Raw genomic sequence first — 22,257 nt, forward strand, 5'->3', positions numbered from 1 at the left:
AGCTTCATTTCTGTGTTACTGTCCAACAACCTCAGCATTACTGGACAGTGAGATTTGGGGGGACTCAGCTAGTAAGAAGCAGAGTTAAGATTTGAAACCACGTCTGGCTTACTCGAAGCCTGTGTTCTTTATCTCTAAACCATCTTAAAAACCCTGCCAGGTTGGTAGTGTCATCTTCACGGTAGAGTTGAGAAGACTGAGTCTCAGAGAAAAGTGGCATGCTCGGAGCCTCGCAGACTATTGTTACCAGGATGACCGGGGATTCAAACCTGAGGTGCTTGTCTTCACGACACTTTACTGCCTTAGTGGTCTGTAGCATGATGATAACCGTTTTTATGTGCATGATAACACTTTATAATTTACGTCTTTGTATAAAGATGATGTGTATACATCATTTCATAGTGAAGTGAGTGATGTGGGTATGTTCAGTTCCATTTCAGGGAGGAAACTACAGCAGGAGTCTTATCCCACAGTAAATGGCTTAGAATTCTTTTAACTCACTCTTATCGATGTTGCTTTTAGTAAGTCTGGATTCATTGCTCAGAGCTGTCCTGAGTTTTGTTTCATTTGTTAAATCAGCAAATACTGGTGCATGCTTTATTTGTGCTGAGTGCTGGGCATGCTGTGGGTACTGCAGTGAGGGGCCTGGGTGCCCTTCCTCAATGATCTGTTTCCATGCCCCACACCCTGGGCCATGCTGGTGTGTTCTTCTGCCATCTGAGTCAGTCTGTGTGCGGCACCCAGCTGTTCCCTCAGCTCCCAGACACACCAGGCAAGGCTCGTTACAGGATGTATTGATCACTTTCTACAAAACCTTAGATAAAACTCTGCACTCAGATTTGAAGCTTAGCTTAATTTCTCGCTGGTGGTGCTGCTGCACTATCCGAATCAGCTTTCCAGCCTCATCCACACATCTGAGAGAATAGTACCAGCCCGAAGAGTAAGCAAGGCTCAAATGAGAAAGTAAAATGCATAAGTGTTCCTTAGTAATAACGACAGACGCTGTGTGTTGAGTGCTTGCTCTGTGCCAGGTTCTATGTTTATGCCCTGACATAATCATCCTCTTTGGTCCTCACAACTGCTTTGGTATGAAGATGGAGAATTCAGAGCTTCAAGAGGCCCTATAGCATGTCCAGAGTGACTCACCTTGTAAGAGGCAGAGCTGGGTCTTGCACTCAGCTGTATCTGATACCAAAGCCTACCCTCAAACCACAGCGTCATTGTTTCTCTGCAGGCCCAGACTGGCTTATTTCACCCCTGAGTACCTGGCACAGGGCCTAGGGTTGGGCACAGGCTTGGCCAGGATTTGCTCAATGAACATGAAGGGTTGTTATTATTAGATGCAGGTTAGGCTACAAACAGAGAAGGCGATGGCACCCCACTCCAGCACTTTCGCCTGGAAAATCCCATGGACGGAGGAGCCTGGTAGGCTGCAGTCCATGGGGTCGCTAGGAGTCGGACAGGACTGAGCGGCTTCACTTTCACTTTTCACTTTCATGCATTGGAGAAGGAAATGGCAACCCACTCCAGTGTTCTTGCCTGGAGAATCCCAGGGACAGGGGAGCCTGGTGGGCTGCCGTCTATGGGGTCGCACAGAGTCGGACACTGAAGCGACTTAGCAACAGGCTAAAAAATGTCCTTAAGGGAGCAAACTCATTTAAAGCAGTAGGAATACACTCACAGCCCTTGGTGAACGGCTCCAGGCAAACGATGCCAAATCTGTAGTGTAGGCTCCAGAAATGGAAGAGGACAGACCCGCTGGCCACATCCCACGGGTACCTGGACCTCCGCCAAACCAGCCCACTCCCACCATCAGCTACTCAGTTGGTGACTCGGCCCAGTGGCCTCCACCCTCAGCCTGCATCATCCTGTGCTCCTTCTCCGTCGCCAGCTGCACTGCCAGCTCAGACCCTCTTCTGTGCCGATAGTGGAAAGTGTCAGGAAGGAGAAAGTTCACTAGAGGCTTGAATGATAGCTTTCCCAGCAGTAGGACTTTTGTGCAGTTCACACCAAGTCCTCGGTTTCCTCGTCCATAAAATGAAAGGTAGTAGTCATCCCTTAATGAAGATAGCAGTGGTGATCTTTTTTGCTCGGGCTTGCATGGATCACTCTTTCCCTAGATCTGATCAGGGCTGTCTTAGCATTTAGGTCTCAACTCAAATGTCACCTCTCCAGAGGCCACCTGTGTTTACCTCCTTACTGTCTGTCTCCTTTTGTAAAACCTAAGCTCCCAGAGTGCAGGAGTTTTGTCTCATGTTTCCTTCATCCCCAGCATCTCTCATAATGCTTGGCACAAGGGGTCCACTCAGCAAATACTTACTGAAGGAGTGAGTGACTAGCCCACCTAGCATGGTGCCTGAATACAGTATGCTCAGTTAGGCGTCGTTACTACCTCCGAGGAAGATGTGGAGCATGAAGGCTTACAGTAGGTGAAAAGAATGTGGCAAGGGCAGCTTTGGTAGGTAAGAGCAGTGCAGACAGAAGTGGAGGCTGAAATGTGTAGGAAGCATTTGGGCGACAGTGAGGGGGCAGACCGGCAGAAGAGGGTCTGGGTTGTCATAAAGCCGGTAAGGGAGAAGGGAATGGTGACTGATGGTGGGAGCCTGTGGACAGAGGGACGGGATAGTTGGCAGTAGAGGTGGGCCAGCTGGGGAGAGGCCCAGCACCAGAGTGATGCAGCCAGGTCCCTAGTCATCACTGGAACAGGATCCCTTGCCAGCCAGGGCTCAGCAGACAGAGCTGCAGGGAGAAAAAAAGCCAGAGGCACCTGCGACCTGTGGATCAGGTAGGCAGTGCTGGTTGTTATTTTGGGGCTCTGGGCCAGGTGCAGATTCAAAGGCTTGATTGAAGCCTTTTGGCAACTCTGGTCTTAGCCGGGTAAACATCACCTGTCTTCTGCCACCTGCGACAGCAATGCCAGGAAGGTACCCTGGGCAGGCCCAAATGGGCCCAGCTTTCTTACTGCCCTCGTGGCAGAAGAAATCCCCCCCGGGAGAGGCCACTCCTTCCCTGCCCCACAGCTTCCTTTCCAAAGGGCTCAGGTAGCAATAAGGTACCTCCTGTCCAAGAGGCCCCTGTGGTTCCGGCCCCTGGAAGGCAGGGGTGGGGCATTGGGAACCGTTGACAGCTGGGCCCAGCTGGGGGGAGGGGTCAGTTTGGGAGCAGGTGCAGATTTCAGGGAGGGCGGGGCCTGAAGGGAAGTAGGGATCTTGGTAGGCTGCAAAATTTCCCTCCCATCCCCCACCTCCCAGTCACAGCTGGCTTCTCCAGGAACCTGATGACCTAGTTACAGTGCTTAGAAATTGTTCACTTAGCTTGCAGTTCAGAGCTGTGCCAGTCTCTCCTCTCTGAGGCTTCTTGGGTCCGAAAGGTAGCCTGGCATTTCCCCTGAGGGGTGTCCATGTGCACCGTATCACATGTGCAGACTTCTTGTCCAAGAGAGGAGAGAACCAGTCAGGCTTCTTCCTAGGTGGGCCTCACCCTTCCCCAAGCCAGGGAAAGGACTCCCCTGCCCCTTCCTCCCCGCCACCCCTGCTTCTGTCTCTCTCTGAGGGGTTAGTGAGTGGCAAATAAAGGTCACAGACTTCTTTCCTGGAGGTTCAGCAGAGACTCATGTTGCCCTAGGGATAGCTTGAGCATACCTAACCTAACGTTACCTGCTTACCTTTCCTCCTTGTACTGATGTTCAGACCTGATAAAAGAGGGTGAGGAAGAATCTGTTGGGGGCTCTTGAGGCCCCAGCCCTTCTAGGAAGCAGCTGCTCTTGGTATTCTTGATGTTTGCCTCTCTATTGCTTCCCTGGGAGAAATTCTATCCCTGTTAAGAGTCAGATACAAAATGTGACAAACCAGTGCTGCATCCTGCTTGCTCTATAGTTAGTTACCCTTGGACAAATTACTTAATCTCTCTCAGCCTTAGTTTCTTCGTCTATAAAGAGGCTAAAATAATGTAGTACTTTTCTTGAAAGACTCTTTTGATCATGAAAATATGTGATAAGATACATGGAGCACTTAGCATGGAGCACGTGTAGTTACTCAGTATGACAGCTACTATTACAGCTGTTACTAGCAGATTGCCATCACAGGTGATCAAGAAGTTGTGATCACAATTGGAGCTACTCTCCAAGAGCAAACTTTTAGGCTAACAGAGTGTGTGGATATGCTTTGAAGCAAGAGCTTGGAGATTTTAAGGTTCCTGAAGCTGGGGACTGCAGCTCCTAACCTTGTTCCTCATATCCTCCACGAGGGCCCCTAGTCATGCTGTACACTGTGGGGGTTTGGCCAGTGTTGCTGACTGGGCATTTGGTAATGGGGCTTATTTTTTTCGATCTTTGCCAAGTATCTCCAGGAAGGCAGGGATCTCCTCCTCTGCTTTATTTACTGCTCTGTCCCTAGATCCTGCCACAGAACCTGAAACATAGAAGACAGGCATCTGTTGACTGAGGCAAGACTTAATGAGTTGAATATTTAAAGAGCATAGGAGCTTGCCTAGCACATAGTAGGTGCCTGACTTGCATCTGAATGATTAAACAGTGTTGTGGGGACTCTGGCATTTTCGAGTGGCCTCACTCCTTATTTGCTGTGTGGTTGTAAGCCTGTTGCCTCATCTGCTAGAGAAAGATAACACCCACCCTGCCTCATTCTCGTGCTAGCTGAGAGGCCCAAGGAGATGATAGATGAAAAAGCACTTTGAGAACTATAAATGTTTGGTCTTGTTGCTGCTCCTTCCTTGACTGAGGTCAAACCATAACTGTCATTCATTCATTCCTTCAACCACCAAGCACTTTTTGGGTGGAAGCAATATCCTAGCTGTTTGGCTTATCTAACTTCATGAATTTGGACAAGTTACTTTACTTCTCTAAGCTTGGACATCTATAAAGTGGAATTAATAATCATTTCACAGGATTGTTGGGAGAAAGATTAAGCCAGGTACTCTGAGCTGATTGAGGGTGGAAACCACATCCCATTCACTGCCATCAGCTACTGCCAGGCTGTGTGTTTAGTGTCCAAGTTGATGAACATTCCTGATGATGAGCAGTGTATATAAAGTGCCCTGGCACAGAGCCTGGTGTGGAGTAAAAGCTCCCCAAATACAGGGTCTTTGCTTTTCCTCTCACTGTGAAGTTTGGTCATTCATTGATTCAGCCATTGGTTGCCTTCTGCAGTCTAACTACGCAGCAAAGCCAGACCTCTGAGTAATAACTCAAATGGGAAGGTGAAATGACTACTAATTCCTCACCCCTGGATGTCCTCACCCACCTTGGCCAGACTGCTGAATGGGAACTCTGACTGGCCAGGATCAGTACTGCTTAAATATAAAACTGGGAGGCACCAGTGTGCCTCACCCCACGCTCACCTCTGATTCAAAACAAGAACAACCACCCCTTGTTCTACCCACTCCCTGTCTGCTACTCAGTGAGAAAAAATTTCCCTTTGCTCACAACACCCACATTCATATGGAACCCTAGGGATTACCATATCAAGGAAGTCCCCAGGGAGTCACTGAGAAATGGCCCTTCGGGGCAGGGTCCCCTGGGACTGGGTCCAGCAGCAGGTGCAGGCAGAGGCCCCAGGCTGGTGGCTAAGTGATGAAACTGAGAGACAAGTAGGGCCAGACAAGAAGTCAGCCCAGAGAAAACTGCCTGCCTGTCCACGCAGGTGTCCAGGCACCTGGGAGCAGTTTCTGGGTCTGATTTAGTGGTGGAAGATAGGGTTCCAAATTAGTACCCCAAGCTTCAGTATGGAGAACCCGTACAACTCCAGAGCAAAGTCTACACTTGGCGCCCAGGTTAGTGTCCTTTGAGCCCTTCTCAAACCCCTTCAAGGTGAAAGAAGTGCTTCCGCTGGGCATCACAGCACCTCCTGCTGGAAGATCTTCAGGAATGATGGAATGGTAACCAGAGACCTCTGCTATGTTCGGGGCACTGTACTGTGTTGGGGGCTTTTGAAGAGAGTGAGATCATTTCATTATCGGAAGTATGGGCTCTAGAGTGGGGCAGAGCTGAGTTTGAATCTGGCTTCTTCACATACCAGCTGTTTGATTTTGGACTCATTCTTCTTTCTGAGCCTCAGTTCCCATCTCAACAATGAAGACGATAATACCTGATTTGTAGGGTTTTTGTAGGATGAAATGAGATCATGTTGAGCTTGGCACAGATGTTACAGTAATTTTAATAATGAAAAAGTGAAAGTCGCTCAGTAGTGTCTGACTCTTTGCGACCCCGTGGACTATAGCCCTCCAGGCGCCTCTGTCTATGGAATTCTCTAGGCAAGAATACTGGAGTGAATAGCCATTCCCTTCTCCAGGGAATCTCCCCAACCCAATGATCAAACCCAGGTCTCCTGCATTGCAGGCAGTTTCTTTACCATCTGAGCCACCAGGGAAGCCCAATTTTAATAATAGCTAACATTTACAGAGCACTTATCCTTAAGTGTTTCGTATGTATTCATTGAATTCTCAAACAATACCATTGAAGTAGGCATTCTTACTATAATTCTCATTTTACAGAGGAGAAAAGTGAGACATGGGGAAGTTAAGGGGTTTGTAGAAAGATGCTAGGTTGGTAAGTGGTGATTGGAACTTCCGTCTGGCAGCAGAGCCCAGTGTTCTACTTCTGGATAAAGAGGGCCTCATCAGTGTTGCTGCTGTTACTCATTGTAGCTGTCTGTGGTTTTGGTCCATCTGCTGAATTCTGAACTCAGTGAAGGCAAGAAATTCATCTTAATCACCTTGTATCCCCAGAGACCCAACATAGTACTCATAATGCTCATTAATATTTGCCTAATGGCTGGGAATATTCCCTTTCATCATTAATCAATCAGTAGCTCTTTATCGACCATTTCCTGTAGGCTAGATTTGAGCTAAATCCTGGGAGGAATGCAAAGTACAATTCTGGCCTCTGTAAACGGAAGATTGGGTGTGGGGGGGTGGGGAGAGCATTCCACAGCACTGTGTCATTGGGCAGAAACTTCCACACAGGAGGCAGAAACAATAAAGGTGGCTTGGCGATGCTGTTTTCCAAGCTGGGATTCCCACCCCTCCCTGATTGGGCCACTCCCTCCATCTGCGGAACAAGGTGACACATATTCTTTGCTTCTGCCCCAGGGCTGAAACTGCTCCTCCTCTTTGCTCCTCTTTGTTGAGGAGGATCAGGCAACCAATTCATGGGAGCCTAGAATGACAGGGGAATCAGATATTGGAGCTAAAAGAGTACCTTAAAAAAAGCACTTCTTCCCAAACCTTGCAGGCAGAATGGTCTTTTGGAAACCAAATTCAGATCTTGTCACATTCTTGCTTACAACCCTCCACCCACTTGGAATAAAACCCAGAGTCCTTACTGAGGCCTTCCTAAGGCCTGCACGATCTGATACTGGCTGCCTCTCCATCCTTTACCACTTCTTTTCCCTCTCTGCTCGCCTAGCTTAGGGGCTCCTGCTGTTCCAGGCTCACCTGTCCCTGCTGGAGGGTCGTTGTAGTTGCTGTTGGGTCTGCCTGGAGTGCTCTGCCCTTGGTGTTTGCCTGCTGGTTCTTCAGGTGACTCAGCTCACAGGTCATCTCCTCTGAGGGTTCTCTTTGACCTTTGATCTAAAGTAGCCAAGCTTTGTACTACTTAATTACTCTCTTCTCTTTTACCTTGTATTTTTATCACAGCACCAACCTCTGTCTGAAATTTTCTTTCTGTTTACTTGATTTTTTTGTCACCCTTCTAGAATATATAAGCCCCATGATTACAAGGACTTTAGTTTGGTCATCATTTTATCTCTAGTACCTAGAACTGTTCCTTACAGGTAGTAAGCATTCAGTGAATGATTTTGGAATGAATGATTGAACAAATGAACAAACCTAAGACATTGTTTTTATTTTACACATGAGAAAACTGAGTCAGCCCAGAGAAAAGAAGCTAGTAAGAATTGTGAGGTTCTTTGAACTTAACCTTTTGAATGCTCACTAAGTGCCACGCACTCTGCTTAGTGATTCAGGCATTATTTTTGTCACTGAGCTGTGTCATAATGAAGTGTTTGGGATGTTGTTTTTGTGTACCATTGTAGCATTTAAAAGAGAAATGGACCAAGTCATATTTTATTAGAGCCTTACTCTGTTTTACAAAAAAGTTGGAAACTTAGTTGGCAACTTAGGAAAATTCATATGATCAAAAGGATAAAATAGTGAGTGGAGTCAAGGGAAAGGAAAGTATAGATAAGATGAGGGCCAGGACTAAGCTTATCTTAGTTCACAGAAGCAGATACCACTAAGTCCTTGGAACTGAGCAAAGTTTCTCTATCATTCTTTATGATTGGTAAGTAAATTATGCCCAGACTTGTGAAAACGATGGTATATTTTAAAACTCCAGTCATGTGCATGACCTTGGGATCATCCCAGACTCCATGTGATTGTCCAGGGTTTATTGGCTCCCTTGCTCCTGGACTAAGGCAGCATGATGATCTCTTCCGCTTCCTTCACCAAAGGGGCCTGGCCAGCAGGCCCTTTCTGGACCCAGCCAGCTTTGTTTCAAAGAGAGGCTTTTCCCCAGATTTATTAATTGAGATATCACCATTTGAAGAGCCAGTTCTACCCTTGAAGTACTTCCAGTTGAATTAGAAAAGATGTTATGAACATGACAGGGACATCTTGAGAAAACCAATAATAAATGCTAAATGCCAAATAAGAGCAATACTTCACAGAAGAGGTGAGTTTGTGCAGGGACTTACTGCAGAGACAGGGAAAAAAGGGGCTTGTGCTCCACCTGACCTCAGTTGTGCAAATTGGGATGGACTCTCAAGGAGGGAGAGACCCATAGGAGTGGCAGTCTGTTTTGGAATGTGTCTGGAAGGGTCGCTTATTAGGTAATAAAGACCGAAAGGTCAGCTGAAGCTAGACTTGCAGGAGAGTCTGAGGCCCTCCTCAGCAGTCCTGGTATCCCAACATATGAGTTATTACCAGGTATGGATGCCCATCCTGGCCACCTGTTGGTCCACTCACTGATTCCCAGGTAGCAATGCCAGCATCTGGAATGAGAGCCAGGACCTGACAGCAGAGGAATAAGTGTGGGGTCCTTGTCAGTTTAGCCTTTGGCCATTGCAGGTACATTCATTCATTTGTTGATTCAGCAGATGTTTGTTGAGCACCAGTACGTGCCAGACCTCTGCTGAGGGCCAGGGATGCTGTGATGAACAGGACAGTCAAGGACACTGCTTTCACAGAACTACTATATTAGCTGGGGAGCCAGCTACCCCAAGAAATAAGATGATCTCAGATGAAAATGAGACTGAGTAATGCAGTCTCAGGGAATCTAGGGAAGCAACATTAGATGAGGAGGTCAAGAAGGCCTCTCTGAGAAGGTGACTTTTGACCAGAGTGTAGATGAAGGAGAAAGCCAGCCTGAGAAGATCTGAAGCAAAGATTTTTGCAAACAGAAAAGCAAGGCTCGTCCAGGCTTGGGGCCCACGTATATATTCGGCTCTCACACTAGTGGGTCTAGTGTGGGCATTGGTTTCCCTTTGTGGTATTGGTATTTCACTCTGACCCAAAGGGAGTAATGGCGACCACCACTTACTATGCATCTTTCCCCAATCAGACACTTTATGTCCATTGTCTTGTTTATTCTCCTACCCGGCCTGTGTGATGAGTGGGCTGTTAGCCCCTGTTTCTTTTCCATGAGGAAGCTGAGGTTGAGAGAGATGACGTTCCATGCCCAGGGTCCTGCAGCTTGGACATGGTGGAACCTGGGTTCAGTTCCAGCATGGTCTGGCTCCAAACCCAGGCTTCTTTCCAGGGCTCCAACCTCGAATAAGTGTTAGTTTGGGATGTGCAGAAAGCTGCTGAGCAAAAGGAGAGTTAGGGTAGTATCCTGGCATGACGGTCTTGAAGGACACCTACTATCCTGTCATCTGTGAGGACTCTTTTTGCTCAACTGCAGGAGGATGCCTCCAGAGCCTGGGGTTACTGTTGGCCTTTGCCAGAAGCATGTTCGGGCTTAGCCAGCTGAGTAGCCTCCAGTTTCCTGCTTTTACCATCTCAGCTGCTGGTCAGGAGGTTTGGGAAGGTGACATCATCTAGCTGAATCAGCTGCTGCTTCTAGACACATTAACGGGAACTGAAAGTCATTGCCCCTTCCTTCCCACTCCGCAAGTCTCTTCAGAATGAGACTGGGGTACGGACATTCCACCTGTCTGCAGGGTGTTAGCTGAAACAGTGCTCCCCATAAAGAGTTGGAAGGTGCATTTTCCCAGATAAAAGTGTCCTCAAGGCTTCTCAAGCTAAAGGAACTGTGCCATCCAGGTGTAGGATTCATAGGAGGGCCCCTCTCCTCCACCTTCATTTAGCCCTGTGACTTTGACAAGAACTCCTGACCCTTCTCATCTCCTTTGCCCAAGTCGAAGGCTCAGGTCCAGTGCTGTAGGATGGGCAAACAAATGTTATTTGTGGGCTTTGACCTTAAGGCATTTAACATCAGGTCAAGGGGACAAAAGACAGCTGATACTTTAGAGCAGAGCATCCACCACACTATGATCTGTTGGGTATCTTCCATTGACCCAGTGACTGAAAAGGAAGAAAATAGAGAAAAAGAAAAATAGTAAAAAGATGGCTCAGTGGCAGGTGAGTAGGACAATAAGCTTACCTGTTCTATGACTTTTGCCTCTCTAAGCTTTGCTGTTCTCATGTGTAGAATGGAAGTCACCAGGGTATGTGACTCCTTTGATCATTGGAATATTACATAACACAGGTACAGCGTTCAGCAATGCACTTAGCGCCCAGGGAGTACTCAGTGAATGGTAGCACTGTAGACAGGTCCTCAAAAGAAGGCCATTGAGCAAGTCTGGGAACTGGGCTTTGGAGTCTGGCTAGGCTATGGATGGATGCTGGCTGGAAGCGGACTGCTGTAGAATCTTGACAGGTGACTTTACCTCTTCGTGCCTTCGTTTTCTTCTCTGTAAATCTTGGGTATTGCTAGAATCTGCTTTACTAGGACTGTTGAGGGGGTTAATGAGGTGCTTTATTCATAAGGGAAATTGCTGAGGAAGTCCCCAGCATGTGCTGTCACTGTTTCTCATTTGGCAGGAGAACTTAGCCTGGTTAAAGGCCGGCAGTGGGAGGTGAGAGGGCAAAGCTATTGCTCATTCCCTCTCCCACCTGGACAGCTCTACAGCCGCCTCCCTGCTTCTGCCCTTGTGTTCCCCCCCCCGACCCCCCCAACCATCTATTATCCAAATAGCGGCCATGATCCTTCTAAAGTAGAGATCAGACCCTGTCATCCTTCAGTTCAGAATCCTCCATTCTGAACCGATGAGTGACTCTTCATTCATGAGAATGAAAACCACCATGTATATAGTGCAGGGACAGTCCCCTAGACACATCCTAATCAGAAGTGGCTCTTCTCCAGCTCCTGTGGCCCAGTGTGTATGTGCATGTGTGCAGGCACAAGCAGATGACACAGCGGTGATGCTCTGCACCCAGGGCATTTCCTAATAGGGAAGGACCTTGACCACTGCCTTGGGGTACCAAAGGTCATCTTGGCTGAGAAAACTAAGGACACTCAGGCCTTCCTCCCTTCTGAATCTGAGTCATTTCCTAAGAGAGGTTGGTCGAGAGGTTGGTCATTCATTCATTTGTTCATTAAATATTTTTGAGTGGCTGCCATGTGTTAGGCATTGCGTAATAGGTTGGGCATACGGCATTAAACAAACCAAAGTCCCTATATTCACTGCATGAGCAAGACGGGGAGCATGAGCCTAGTGAGAAGCTGGGCAGGTGATGAGGGTGGTTTGTATGAGGGTGGAGGCGTGGTCAAAGTGGTGAGCTGTAGTCAGTGCATCAGTATAATTTGAAAGTCAGGTCCAGTGGATCTGCTAAGATTGGATAAGGGGTGTGTGAGAGAGAAAAGAGTCTGGGTTTTTGGCCTGAGTAACTGGAAGAAGCTTGCTGCTATTTATTGAGAAGGCGAAGATATCATCATGGCCAGTAGTTTCTTGCGAGGGCTGCCTGCATGCAAGGCCTCATTTGTTTACTGTTTGACTTTTGGGCAAGTGTTTAAGTTTACCAAGCCTGTACTTGGCATATAGTAGGGCCTCAGTAAGAGCTCTGATCATTATTATTGTGGAAGACAGGGAATCCCATGACCAAGCAGGCATCAGCTCCCACCTCACCTCCACCACCCTCTCAAGGAGCCCACCCTCCAAAAGACAGCTCAGACACCATCTGTCCAGCAGAGAAAAGCCACAGGGAGACAGCTTTTTTTTTGGGGGGGGTGGTGGGGGGAGACATTAGAGAGATGAGCCTGTCCCAAGAAACCTAATCTCATTCTCAGCAGGTGCTAATCCCAGCAGCCTCCGGTGATATCTGAGCCCAGCCCACCCAGTTCCTTGCCCACCCCCACCCTGAGTCCCAGACCCTCGTCCCCTCCTCACCAACTCCGAACTGCCACCAGCATACTTTCTTACCAGCTGGAGGGGCTCCTAGAGGAGGAGGAGGCTACCATCCCTCTAACTGGGCCCAGTTCTTTACATGGACAGGTCATCAAGGGCTTCAGGTGCCACCTGTCCGGAGGCCGTCCCCCCCAACACACACACACACACACAGGTGCCAGTTCCTGGGCGTGGTGCTTGATCCAAGCAGATCTAAGCTGGAGCCAGCTGGAGCCAGGGACTCCCACTGTGCCCCAGCTGCTGCCTGCCCTCCCACTGGCAGGCCAGAAACAGGCTTAACTCTTTGGACACCACACATGTAGTCAGAGCAAATGGTTGCAGTTCTGACTCCAACTATTGCACTGTTTCAGCATACCTTTTTTCTTTTTTAAAAAAGAAATTTATCATAAATACAACAGAAAATATCTTATGCATATGTAAAGTTTCAGTAGGAAAATGATCACCTGTAAACTGGTAACCGAGTTTAAGAAATCAAACTTTTATGAGTACCTCAGAAGCTCCCTCCAGTTACAGCTACCCCCTGCCCATTTTCCTGAGATTTGTGTTTACCATTCCCTTGCCTTTTTTTAAAGTTTGAATGTGTATGTGTGTGTGTGTGTATGTGTGTGTGCTTCTGCATGCTTTTAAATTTCATTTAAATATCATAGTGTGTGTATTCATCTGCAGTTTACTTTTTTCATTCAATATTGTGAGATCCGTCAATGTTACGTGTATAGCTGTAGTTCATTTATTTTCATGTCCCTTTGTATGATTATGTCTCAAATTATCCATTCTATTGTCAGTGGTTATTTGGGTTGTTCCCTTGTTTTTGCAGTTTCAAATAGTGTGATTTTGAACAACATCTGTGTGTGTCTCCCCCTCACATGCACGTGTTCAAGCATCTCTCTTGGGCAGTGGTTCCTACCCCTTAGCTGCTCATCAGAGTCAACTGGAGGGCTGGTTAAACCACAGATTGCTGGACTCCACCCCTGCAGTGTTTCTGTCTGCCTGGACTGGGGCCTGAGAATTTGCGTTTCTAACAAGTCCCCAGGCCATACTGCTGCTGCGGGTCTTTGGACCACAGTGGGAAACGTTGCTCTAAGGATTGGAATTGCTTGATGGAAGATGATGCCCAAATGTTACCCTATGTGTTTGTAAGAATTTATGCTGCAAGCAGAAGCATATGAGTTTCCATTGCTTTACATCTTAATAATACTTGATACAGTCAGACTTCAAAATTTTTATATAGCTGGTGGGTGTGAGATGGTGTCTTGGGGTTTTAATTTGCATTTCTCAGATTACAGGTGGAGTGGAGAATCTTTCCTTACATCTATTGACCTTTCATGTTTCCTCTTTTGTAAAATATCTATACAATTCTTTGCTCTGTTTAGTGTTGATACGCCTTTTTCTTATGGATTTGTAGGCATTCTCTACATATTCTGAACATTAATCTTTTGTCTGCATGTGTTGTGAATGTAGGCTCTCAGTTTTGCATTTTGCCTTTTCACCTTATATGTGATATCTTTTAATGACTGAAATTTCTTTTTTTTTTTTTTTAAAGTCTATTGTATTTGTTACAACACTGCTTCTGTTTTGTGTTTTGGTTTGGTTTTTTGGCCCCGAGGCATGTGGGGTCTTAGCTGCCTGACCAGGGATTGAACCTGTACCCTTTGGACTGGAAGGTAAAATCTAACCACTGGACCATCAGGGAGGCCCCCTAAAATGTCTTAATTTTAGTGTAGTTGAATCTTTTCTTCCACAATTTACACATTTTGTGTTATGTTGAAGAAATCCTTCCTTAATCTGTAGTCCTAAAGACAGTTGTATTTTCTCCTTAAAGTTTTGAAGTTTTGCCTTTCACATTTAAGTCTTTAATAGATCTAGAATTGACTTTCATGTCATCTTAGTATTTTTGTTGGTGGAATACCTTTATTTCAATAGGCTTTAAACATCTATAAATCTGAATTATTTATAACTTCAGTTGTACCTAGAGCTTATTATATACACTGCATTAATATTTCATGTTGAACAAAGGTGCCCTCTTTGGGAGTTTTGATCACATTTAAAACCCTTCCATGACTTTTGTTGGATTTCTTCAAATTTTAGATACAATAATGGTATTGCAATTATGGAATTTTTTTTTCCTTTTTTAGAAGCACATATTAAACTATGTCTAGAATTTGCTTCAGAATAATACAGGGGTAAGGGAGAGTGGGTTTTCCAGGTGGCGCTAGTGGTAAAGAACCTGCCTACGAATTTAGGAGACACGGACAGGTTTGATCCCTGAGTTGGGAAAATCCTCTGTAGGAGGGCATGGCAGCCCACTCCAGTATTTTTTGCCTGGAGAATCCCATGGACTGAGGAGCCTGGCGGGCTACAGTCCATAGATCCTCAGCCCATAGAGTCACAGAGTTGGGCGCAACTGAAACAAACGACTTAGCACGCATGCGTGCAAGGGAGAGTGGAAACACGTAAAATCCGATCGGTATGAAGTTGATAATTGTTGAAGCTGAGTGGGGGTGGTTCATTTTATCATTCTGTCTACTTTTGTACACGTTTAAATATTCTCATAATCAAAAGTTAAAAATATTCAAGGACTATTTTCAGGGTTACTTAGGAAGTAAAGCATCTTTGCTTACATTTGATTAGCCATGTATATTTCTTCCAGAGCCAGTTGGGTCTCCATTTACTTCTAGGAGTCCCTATCTGATAGAGTGTTTTTTAGCATGCAGGCAGATTGTTAAGGAAAACAGGAGGAGAAGGAGTGGTTGGGGGCTTAGGGGAAGAAAGGTGGGAGGAGGAGGGGGTTTTCAGGCCTGCTTGCCAGCCCTCCCCCTAGAGCCTGACTGCCCATGTTCCTCCAGAGCTAGGTCCCCACTTTTTCGTTTTTTCTCCTGAGACTATCAGGGATAATTTTTACTTTAACTAGAACCTTCTTTTCCCCTGGACAAACTTAACCTAGAGGACAGAGAAACTTCATCATGGCTCCTGGTCCTTGCCTGGGGCCAAAGGGTCAGCGATGGGGGCAGCCCCAGTGTAGCTGGTCATACAGTAGTGGTACTATTTTGGTGTCACAGGATGCAAATACCAGAGTTGTCTTTTTTTTCTGATAGTGTGATAACTGGCCACAGGGTCTGTCTTTGGGCAGTCCCAACTGCTGCTTTTTTTTTTTTTTCTTTTTTTTTTTCCAACTGCTTCTTATGGGAGAATTCATTTCTCTTTTTCTCTTCTGTCCTCTCTCAAACCACCCTGCCCTTAACTTTTTATTAGTTTTCTTGGAATAGATAATATATTCATGGGGTTCCAATTTTGAAAGGAACAAATGTCTCCTTCCCACTTTTTTCTCCTAGCTACCCAGTTCCCTTCCTGGGAGAGTGGACTCTGTAGACATAAGCAATCACATATATTTCCCATGATATACAAACAGTTATGTGCTATAAATACTGTTTGGTACCTTGATTTTCTCACTTAACAGTATCTCTCAGAGATCATTCCATATCAGTCCATCAAGAACTTTCTCATTCTTAATAGCTGCAGTGTATTCCGTACACAATACTGTCCTTTATTGAACCAGTTCCTGCTGCTGCTGCTAAGTCGCTTCAGTCGTGTCCAATTCTGTGCGACCCCATAGACGGCAGCCCACCAGGCTCCCCCGCCCCTGGGATTCTCCAGGCAAGAACACTGGAGTGGGTTGCCATTTCCTTCTCCAATGCGTAAAAGTGAAAAGTGAAAGTGAAGTTGCTCAGTCATGTCCGACTCTTCGCGACCCCATGGACTGCAGCCTCCCAGGCTCCTCCGCCCATGGGATTTTCCAGGCAAGAGTACTGGAGTGGGGTGCAGTGGTAGACATTTGGGAGGCAGTTTTTTAGCCCCATTAGGGCTGCTCACTGAACAGCCCTCTATATTTCGTTTGGCCCACGTGTGACTACAGGCTGGCTGTGGAGGATCAATCCCTCAAAGTGCAGTTGCAGGGTCAAAGGGTGTATGCTCTTGTGATTTGATAGACATCACCAACGTGGGCCATTAGCAGCAGTGCCAGCTCACAGGAGCATCTTCCTCCCTGCACCCTCCCACCGGGGCAGTCAGGGCCTGATTCAGCATACTTACTGAGTGCTTTCCCATGGCAGGCTCTAGCTACAAAGATCACACTTTCGTGTATCAAGTGATACTGTTACTATGTGCCAGACCCAGTAATACAGCCAGCCAACACGGAACATTTTTAGATAAAAAAAGCACAGGAAGGTTTAACAGTGTACTATGGTCAGTGACCCAAGCTGTTAGGTTGGTGCAAGTGTAATTGTGGTTTTGGACCATGTATTTTAAATCATTATAAGTAGGCTCAAACATGTCCTTATTAGTCAAAATAGGAACCATTACAATCAACACATTTTTGCCAATGAGAAATAACTTTGTTTATTCCTGTAGCATAAAAATCCATGCTTTGGGATTCCACGAACTCTTAGAAAGCGTTTTCTGCCTCCTGCTGGTTGTGGAAGTGTTTTCCCTGCAAAAAGTTGTCAAGATGCTTGAAGAAGTGGTAGTCGGTTGGCGAGAGGTCAGGTGAATATGGCAGATGAGGCAAAACATCATAGCCCAATTCGTTCAACCTTTGAAGCACTGGTTGTGCAGCATGCGGTTGGGAGTTGTGGAGAAGAATTGGGCTCTTTCTGTTGACCAGTGCTGGCTGCAGTTGCAACTTTTGGTGCATCTCATCGATTTTCTGAGCATACTTCTCAGATGTAATGGTTTCACTGGGATTCAGAAAGCTGTAGTGGATCAGACCGGCAGCAGAACATCAGTGACCATGATCTTTTTTGGTGCAAGTTTGGCTTTGGGAAGTGCTTTGGAGCTTTTTCTCAGTCCAGGCACTGAGCTGGTCATTGTCAGTTGTTGTACAAAATCCACTTTTCTTCACACACCACGATCTGATTAAGAAATGGCTCGTTGTTGTGTGGCATAAGAGAAGACAGCACTTCAGTATGATGGTTTTTTTGATTTGCGGACAGCTGATGAGGAACCTGCTTCTTGAGCTTTTTCACCTTTTCAGTTTGCTTCAAATGTCAAATGACTGTAGAATGGTCAACATTTGAGTTCTTTGGCCACTTCTTGTGTAGTTATAAGAGGATCAGCTTCAGTGATGCTCTCAGTTATCATTGTCAGCTTCCGATGGTTGGCCACCGCGCTCATCGTCAAGGCTCTCATCTCCTTTGCAAAACTTCTTGAACCATACTGCACTGTGCGTTCGTTTGCAGTTTCTGGATCAAATGTGTTGTTGATGTTTCGAGTTGTCTCCACTGCTTTACAACCCATTTTGAACTCAAATAAGGAAATCGCTCAAATTGGCTTTTTGTCTAATATCATTTCCATAGTCTAAAATAAATATAAAATAAATAGCAAGTGATAAGTCTTTAGTGGTGGTGGTGGTAGTTTAGTTGCTAAGTCATGTCCCACTCTTGCAACCCCATGGACTAGCCCACCAGGCTCCTCTGTCCTTGGGATTCTCCAGGCAAGAATACTGGAGTGGGTCGCCATTTCCTTCTCCAATAAGTCATTAGCAAAAAAATAAACAAAGCGCGAAATGCACATTAAAATGATGTATAACATAACCACATTTATTTAGAATGTATTCCAATATTAAAAGGTAAATTTCCATAATGCAAAAACCACAGTTACTTTTGCACCAACCTAATAGTAAGTTGCAGAGCTGGGATTCAAACACAGGTTTAAATTCTCTAACACTTATGCTCTTAAATAACATGCTGACTGCCCCTCAGGAGGAATAACACATGGTCTCAGAGTCTAATACAGATGAGGAATCAGGCTCAGAGTAACTGGCCTGAAGAACACACAGCCAGGAAGCTGTGGAGTCCCCAGAGGGAACTCACATATGTCTGAGCTGAGGTCTCTGGTCTGTTTTGAGCTGAGAGTTCTATAGTTTCCAAATCTAATCAGGATTCTGTCGAGAGAATTTTCTCCATCCAGAGCTCCAGTTGCTATAGAGAGCCGTAAGTCTTACTGGTTCTTGGTGTGCAGTCTCTTGGCTGGAAGAGGGGCCCAATGACATAAGCCATCTATGATGAATGTACTAATGAAACCTAATTGCGGACATTTATTGAGTACCTCTTACGTGCAGGGTGCTTTAAAGTGCACTGTGTTGTATTTTTAAACCCTCACAGTAATCCTGCTTGGGAAACATACTGTCCCTGTTGTCCAGAGTAGTGAACCGAGAGTAAGACAGGTCAGATACTACTAAGGACAGAATCCAAGTGCAATCTAGTAGACTCGGATACCCTCACTCACGCACTCTAGTGTCCATGGATATCCCTTGGCTCTCTGCCTCTTCCGCTTTTCTGTATTGTTTGATGCCCTCTCAGATGGAGAATCTGGCTTCTCCACCTCACAGTGACTGCTCTAGAGGAGAGGGTCTACAGCTCCCCTTTACCTCATACTCCCCACCCCTGTCCCCACCATTCAGGACAGGGTGGCAAAGAGTGGGCTGCAGTGTGATGCCCGAGGATTGGTGAGTGGTCATTGGCGATGGTCTCCCACTGATGTTGCCTCAGAAAGGACCCTTCTCCCAGTCATTTAACAGGTGCTCTTTGCACACCTTTGAGGTGCTCACTGCTCCCATGGGAGAGAAGAGATGTATAAAGTATAGGCATATAGGCATACCTCTTAACAACTTAGGTCATGAGACTGTAGGTACCTATAAGTAAGGACCCTGAGACTCAGAGTTTAAGTGATCAGCCCAGAGTGCACAGCAAGTTAGCGTCAGATTCAGGACTCAGCCCTTCCATAGCCTCTCAGGGAGAGCACTGTGGACTCTGTGCTGGGTGGCCTGGAGACTCCAGGTAAAGGGAGTCTGGAAGGATGGACAGATACAGCTAAGAAGAGAGAGGCCAAGGTGTTCAGGACAGAAGACTTAAAAGTGGAGCTGTTACACCCCTAAGATATTACAGCTGTTCCTTCTGCTTTCCTTCATGCTGTGGGGAAACCCAGGCTTGGGTCACAGCGTAATAGCACAGGGTCATTGACTGAATTTTGTCCAGTGCTGCTTTGCATCCATATATTATCTCACAGGGGCTTCCAGGTGGCTCAGCGGTAAAGAATCCACCTGCCAGTGCAAGAGATGCAGGTTCGATCCGTGGGCCAGGACAATCCCCAGGAGGAGGATATGACAACCCACTTCAGTATCCTTGCCTGGAAAATTCCATGGATAAAGGAGCCTGGCAGGCTATAGTCCAAAGGGTCACAATGAGTCAGACACGACTGAGAACTGAGCGCACATGCGTTATCTCACTGAGCCTCTGATTGTGCCGGGAGGTGTAGAGGAGGTCTTCCTCTCAACCATGAAGGGAACTGAGGTCTTCTGACTCCAAATCCCAAGTCCTTTCCACCATCCATGCCACCTCCACATTTTTGTAGTCGGAGAACACAAGCTCTGCAGTCAGATAGAAGGGGGTTTAGAGGGGAGTTCTCACACCTTCCCTCTGTTTTGTCTCTACGGTCTTATGATTTGCAGGTTGAGGCAATTGCAGGTGAAGAACATGCCCTTTAGGAGGCAGGTGTATGCTAAGGGGTCAGTGACATAAGGGAGGCACAGTAACACTGGAGTTCCTGTAGAGCTTTTTTCAACCCACTTTCAAGTCTTTGATTTACATGTGAAAAAAGTGATGTGCCCCCAGAGTTGCAGTGACTTGCCCAAGACTACACAGTGAGTTAATAAATTGCAACACTGGGTTAGAACTCTGGTCTCTTGTCACCAAAGAGAGCTTACTTTTTTCTTACACAATGTTGCGCCCCTGCCCTAATGGGGGTGGGGTGCAATTCTGCCAGAGGAAGGCCTCGGGGATCGGATCAAAGCACTTTGAAGCTGTAGAGAGAGCCTTAGAGATCCTCTGGTCCCTCCTCCACACTTGACAGATGAGAAGAGCGAGGCCAGGGTGCTTAACTGACTTCTCCACAGCCAGATAGGTCTCTGCCCACCACAAAGCAGTAATAAACACAGCATCCTGACACTGAGGTCCCAGGTTGTTTTCATACTACCTTGCAAAACTGGATTCCAAATTGTCTTTTTTTCTATGCAAACCTAAAGCCTCCTTCCAGATGCCAACAGTTTACAGTTAGAACAAATGTTTAGTTTGGGCAGTTTTTTCCCAAATATAATTTCATTCTCATTTTCTCTTTCTCTCTCAATTCTTATTAAGGGTGATATACTAAAAGGGGGCGCAGGGGGAGCTTCAGTAGATGACCTTGGTAGAAAGAAGGTAAACATTTGATAGATTCTCTGAAAACTAAGGAGGTCCTCAAAACCAGGAAATAATTCAGAGGCCAGCCCCTAGCCTGTGTCAGCCAGCTTACCACTTGTTCCACCCCACTCACAACAGGCCTTCAAAAGGCCCAGCCTTCCCTTGGCAGCTGCATTGGGTGAACACCAACGGAAATCCCTGGTATTTTTCTTTGCATGACCAACCATGGAGATGTAGGTCAGGCGTTGCTGGCCTGGCAGTTATAACAGCTCTCGATCTACCCCCTGCACCTGCAGCCATGTGTGCTCAGCCCTGTGGGGATGGGAAAAGAAAGTTCCCCTCCAAACAGGGGTCCAGTCCTCAAGGGCCCAGGTAGATGGAGCTGGCTAGGACTTAGGAGGGTGCTGGGAGAGACCATCTGGATGTGGGGACTAGGAGGGTGTCCCTGTCTCTTTCCCCCCTAATGTCTAATGCCTGCTGTGGTTAATAGTAGCAGGGTTGGCAGTGCTCTCCTCAGGGCAGCTTGGCCTCATCATTGCTGTTGGAGGAGACTGGGAAGGTCTTGTCTTCCCCCTGGGCTCAGTTGGGCCCCTAGGCCTGCACCCGAACCCCCACGCCTGTCTGGTGTTTACGGGATTGAAGCTACCACCCTTTGGGACCTAGCCTGTTTTCCTTTCTGCTCTCAGCTGTCTGGTCTCCATGGACCTTGCCTACAGGTTTATGCATGCCCGTCCCCCACGGTGCAGCCCCACGAGCCTCCTCTAGCTTGGCCTTTGTTCTCTTCAGCAGAGCTGCCAGTTCTGTGCCTGTGCAAGGGGTGAGCTTTCCTGGCCCTTCAGATAGGCTCCATTGGTCCAGCCTAGCTGTGCCCATCCCAAGATTCAGTCTCTTCGCCTGCAGTCTGGAGGGCAGGGCCATGGTTCCAAGCCAGGGAAAGGGCACCTGTGTGGCTGCTCTGAACTGGCCTCTAATTGACTGGCTGATTTCTTCCTGAGCTTTCTCCACCAGAGACCTCATGTATCTCCTTTATAAAGATGTGGGACCAGGATCGGTACCAATTACCTTCAAGATAACTTACAGATGATATGCAAATAAACATTAAAAATTTTTAATAGTGTTTTTATTTTATGTTGATTGTCATTTGTGGCAAATGATATTAGTTTTCTGTTTATATCAATAATAATATGTTGCCTTTTCATCCGAGTTTTTCATTTAGCAAATACTTACTGAGTGTCTGCCTATGCCAGGCACCATTCTAACTACTGGGAGATATGCCTTCATGGAGTTTTTACATTCAGAAGAGACAGGGAATGGTGGTTGGGATGGACAGTGGCTAGGTAACACTTGGTATTTGTTTGTTTTAATAAAGAGTGATTGGGAAAGGCTTCTCTGAGGAGGAGCCATGCGAGCAGAGATCTGCGTGACCTGAGGGAGTAAACCATGTGACAGTCTGTGGTAAGAACATTCTAGACGGAGGGAACAGGTGCAGAAGCCCCAAGGTAAGAAGGGTGTGCTTGGCATGTTTGAGGAAGACTAGAGATGAGTGTGGCTAGAACAGAGGGCACAAAGGAGGGTGGTAGAAGACAGAGGTTTGTGTAAGCCCTGGT

At 46.7% G+C, this 22,257-nt stretch overlaps 1 protein-coding gene across 12 annotated transcripts in view; it reads left to right on the forward strand.

Annotated features, from left to right (window-relative positions):
* BCL2L1 (BCL2 like 1) overlaps positions 1-22,257 on the forward strand; it is a 51,268-nt gene that overhangs the window by 10,848 nt on the left and 18,163 nt on the right. The gene's annotated exons all lie outside the window — the stretch shown is intronic.

Source organism: Bos grunniens, chromosome 13 (assembly GCF_055505025.1).
Source record: "Bos grunniens cultivar Pamir isolate PY7600 chromosome 13, Bosgru_T2T1.0, whole genome shotgun sequence".
Classification (NCBI taxonomy): Eukaryota; Metazoa; Chordata; class Mammalia; order Artiodactyla; family Bovidae; genus Bos; species Bos grunniens.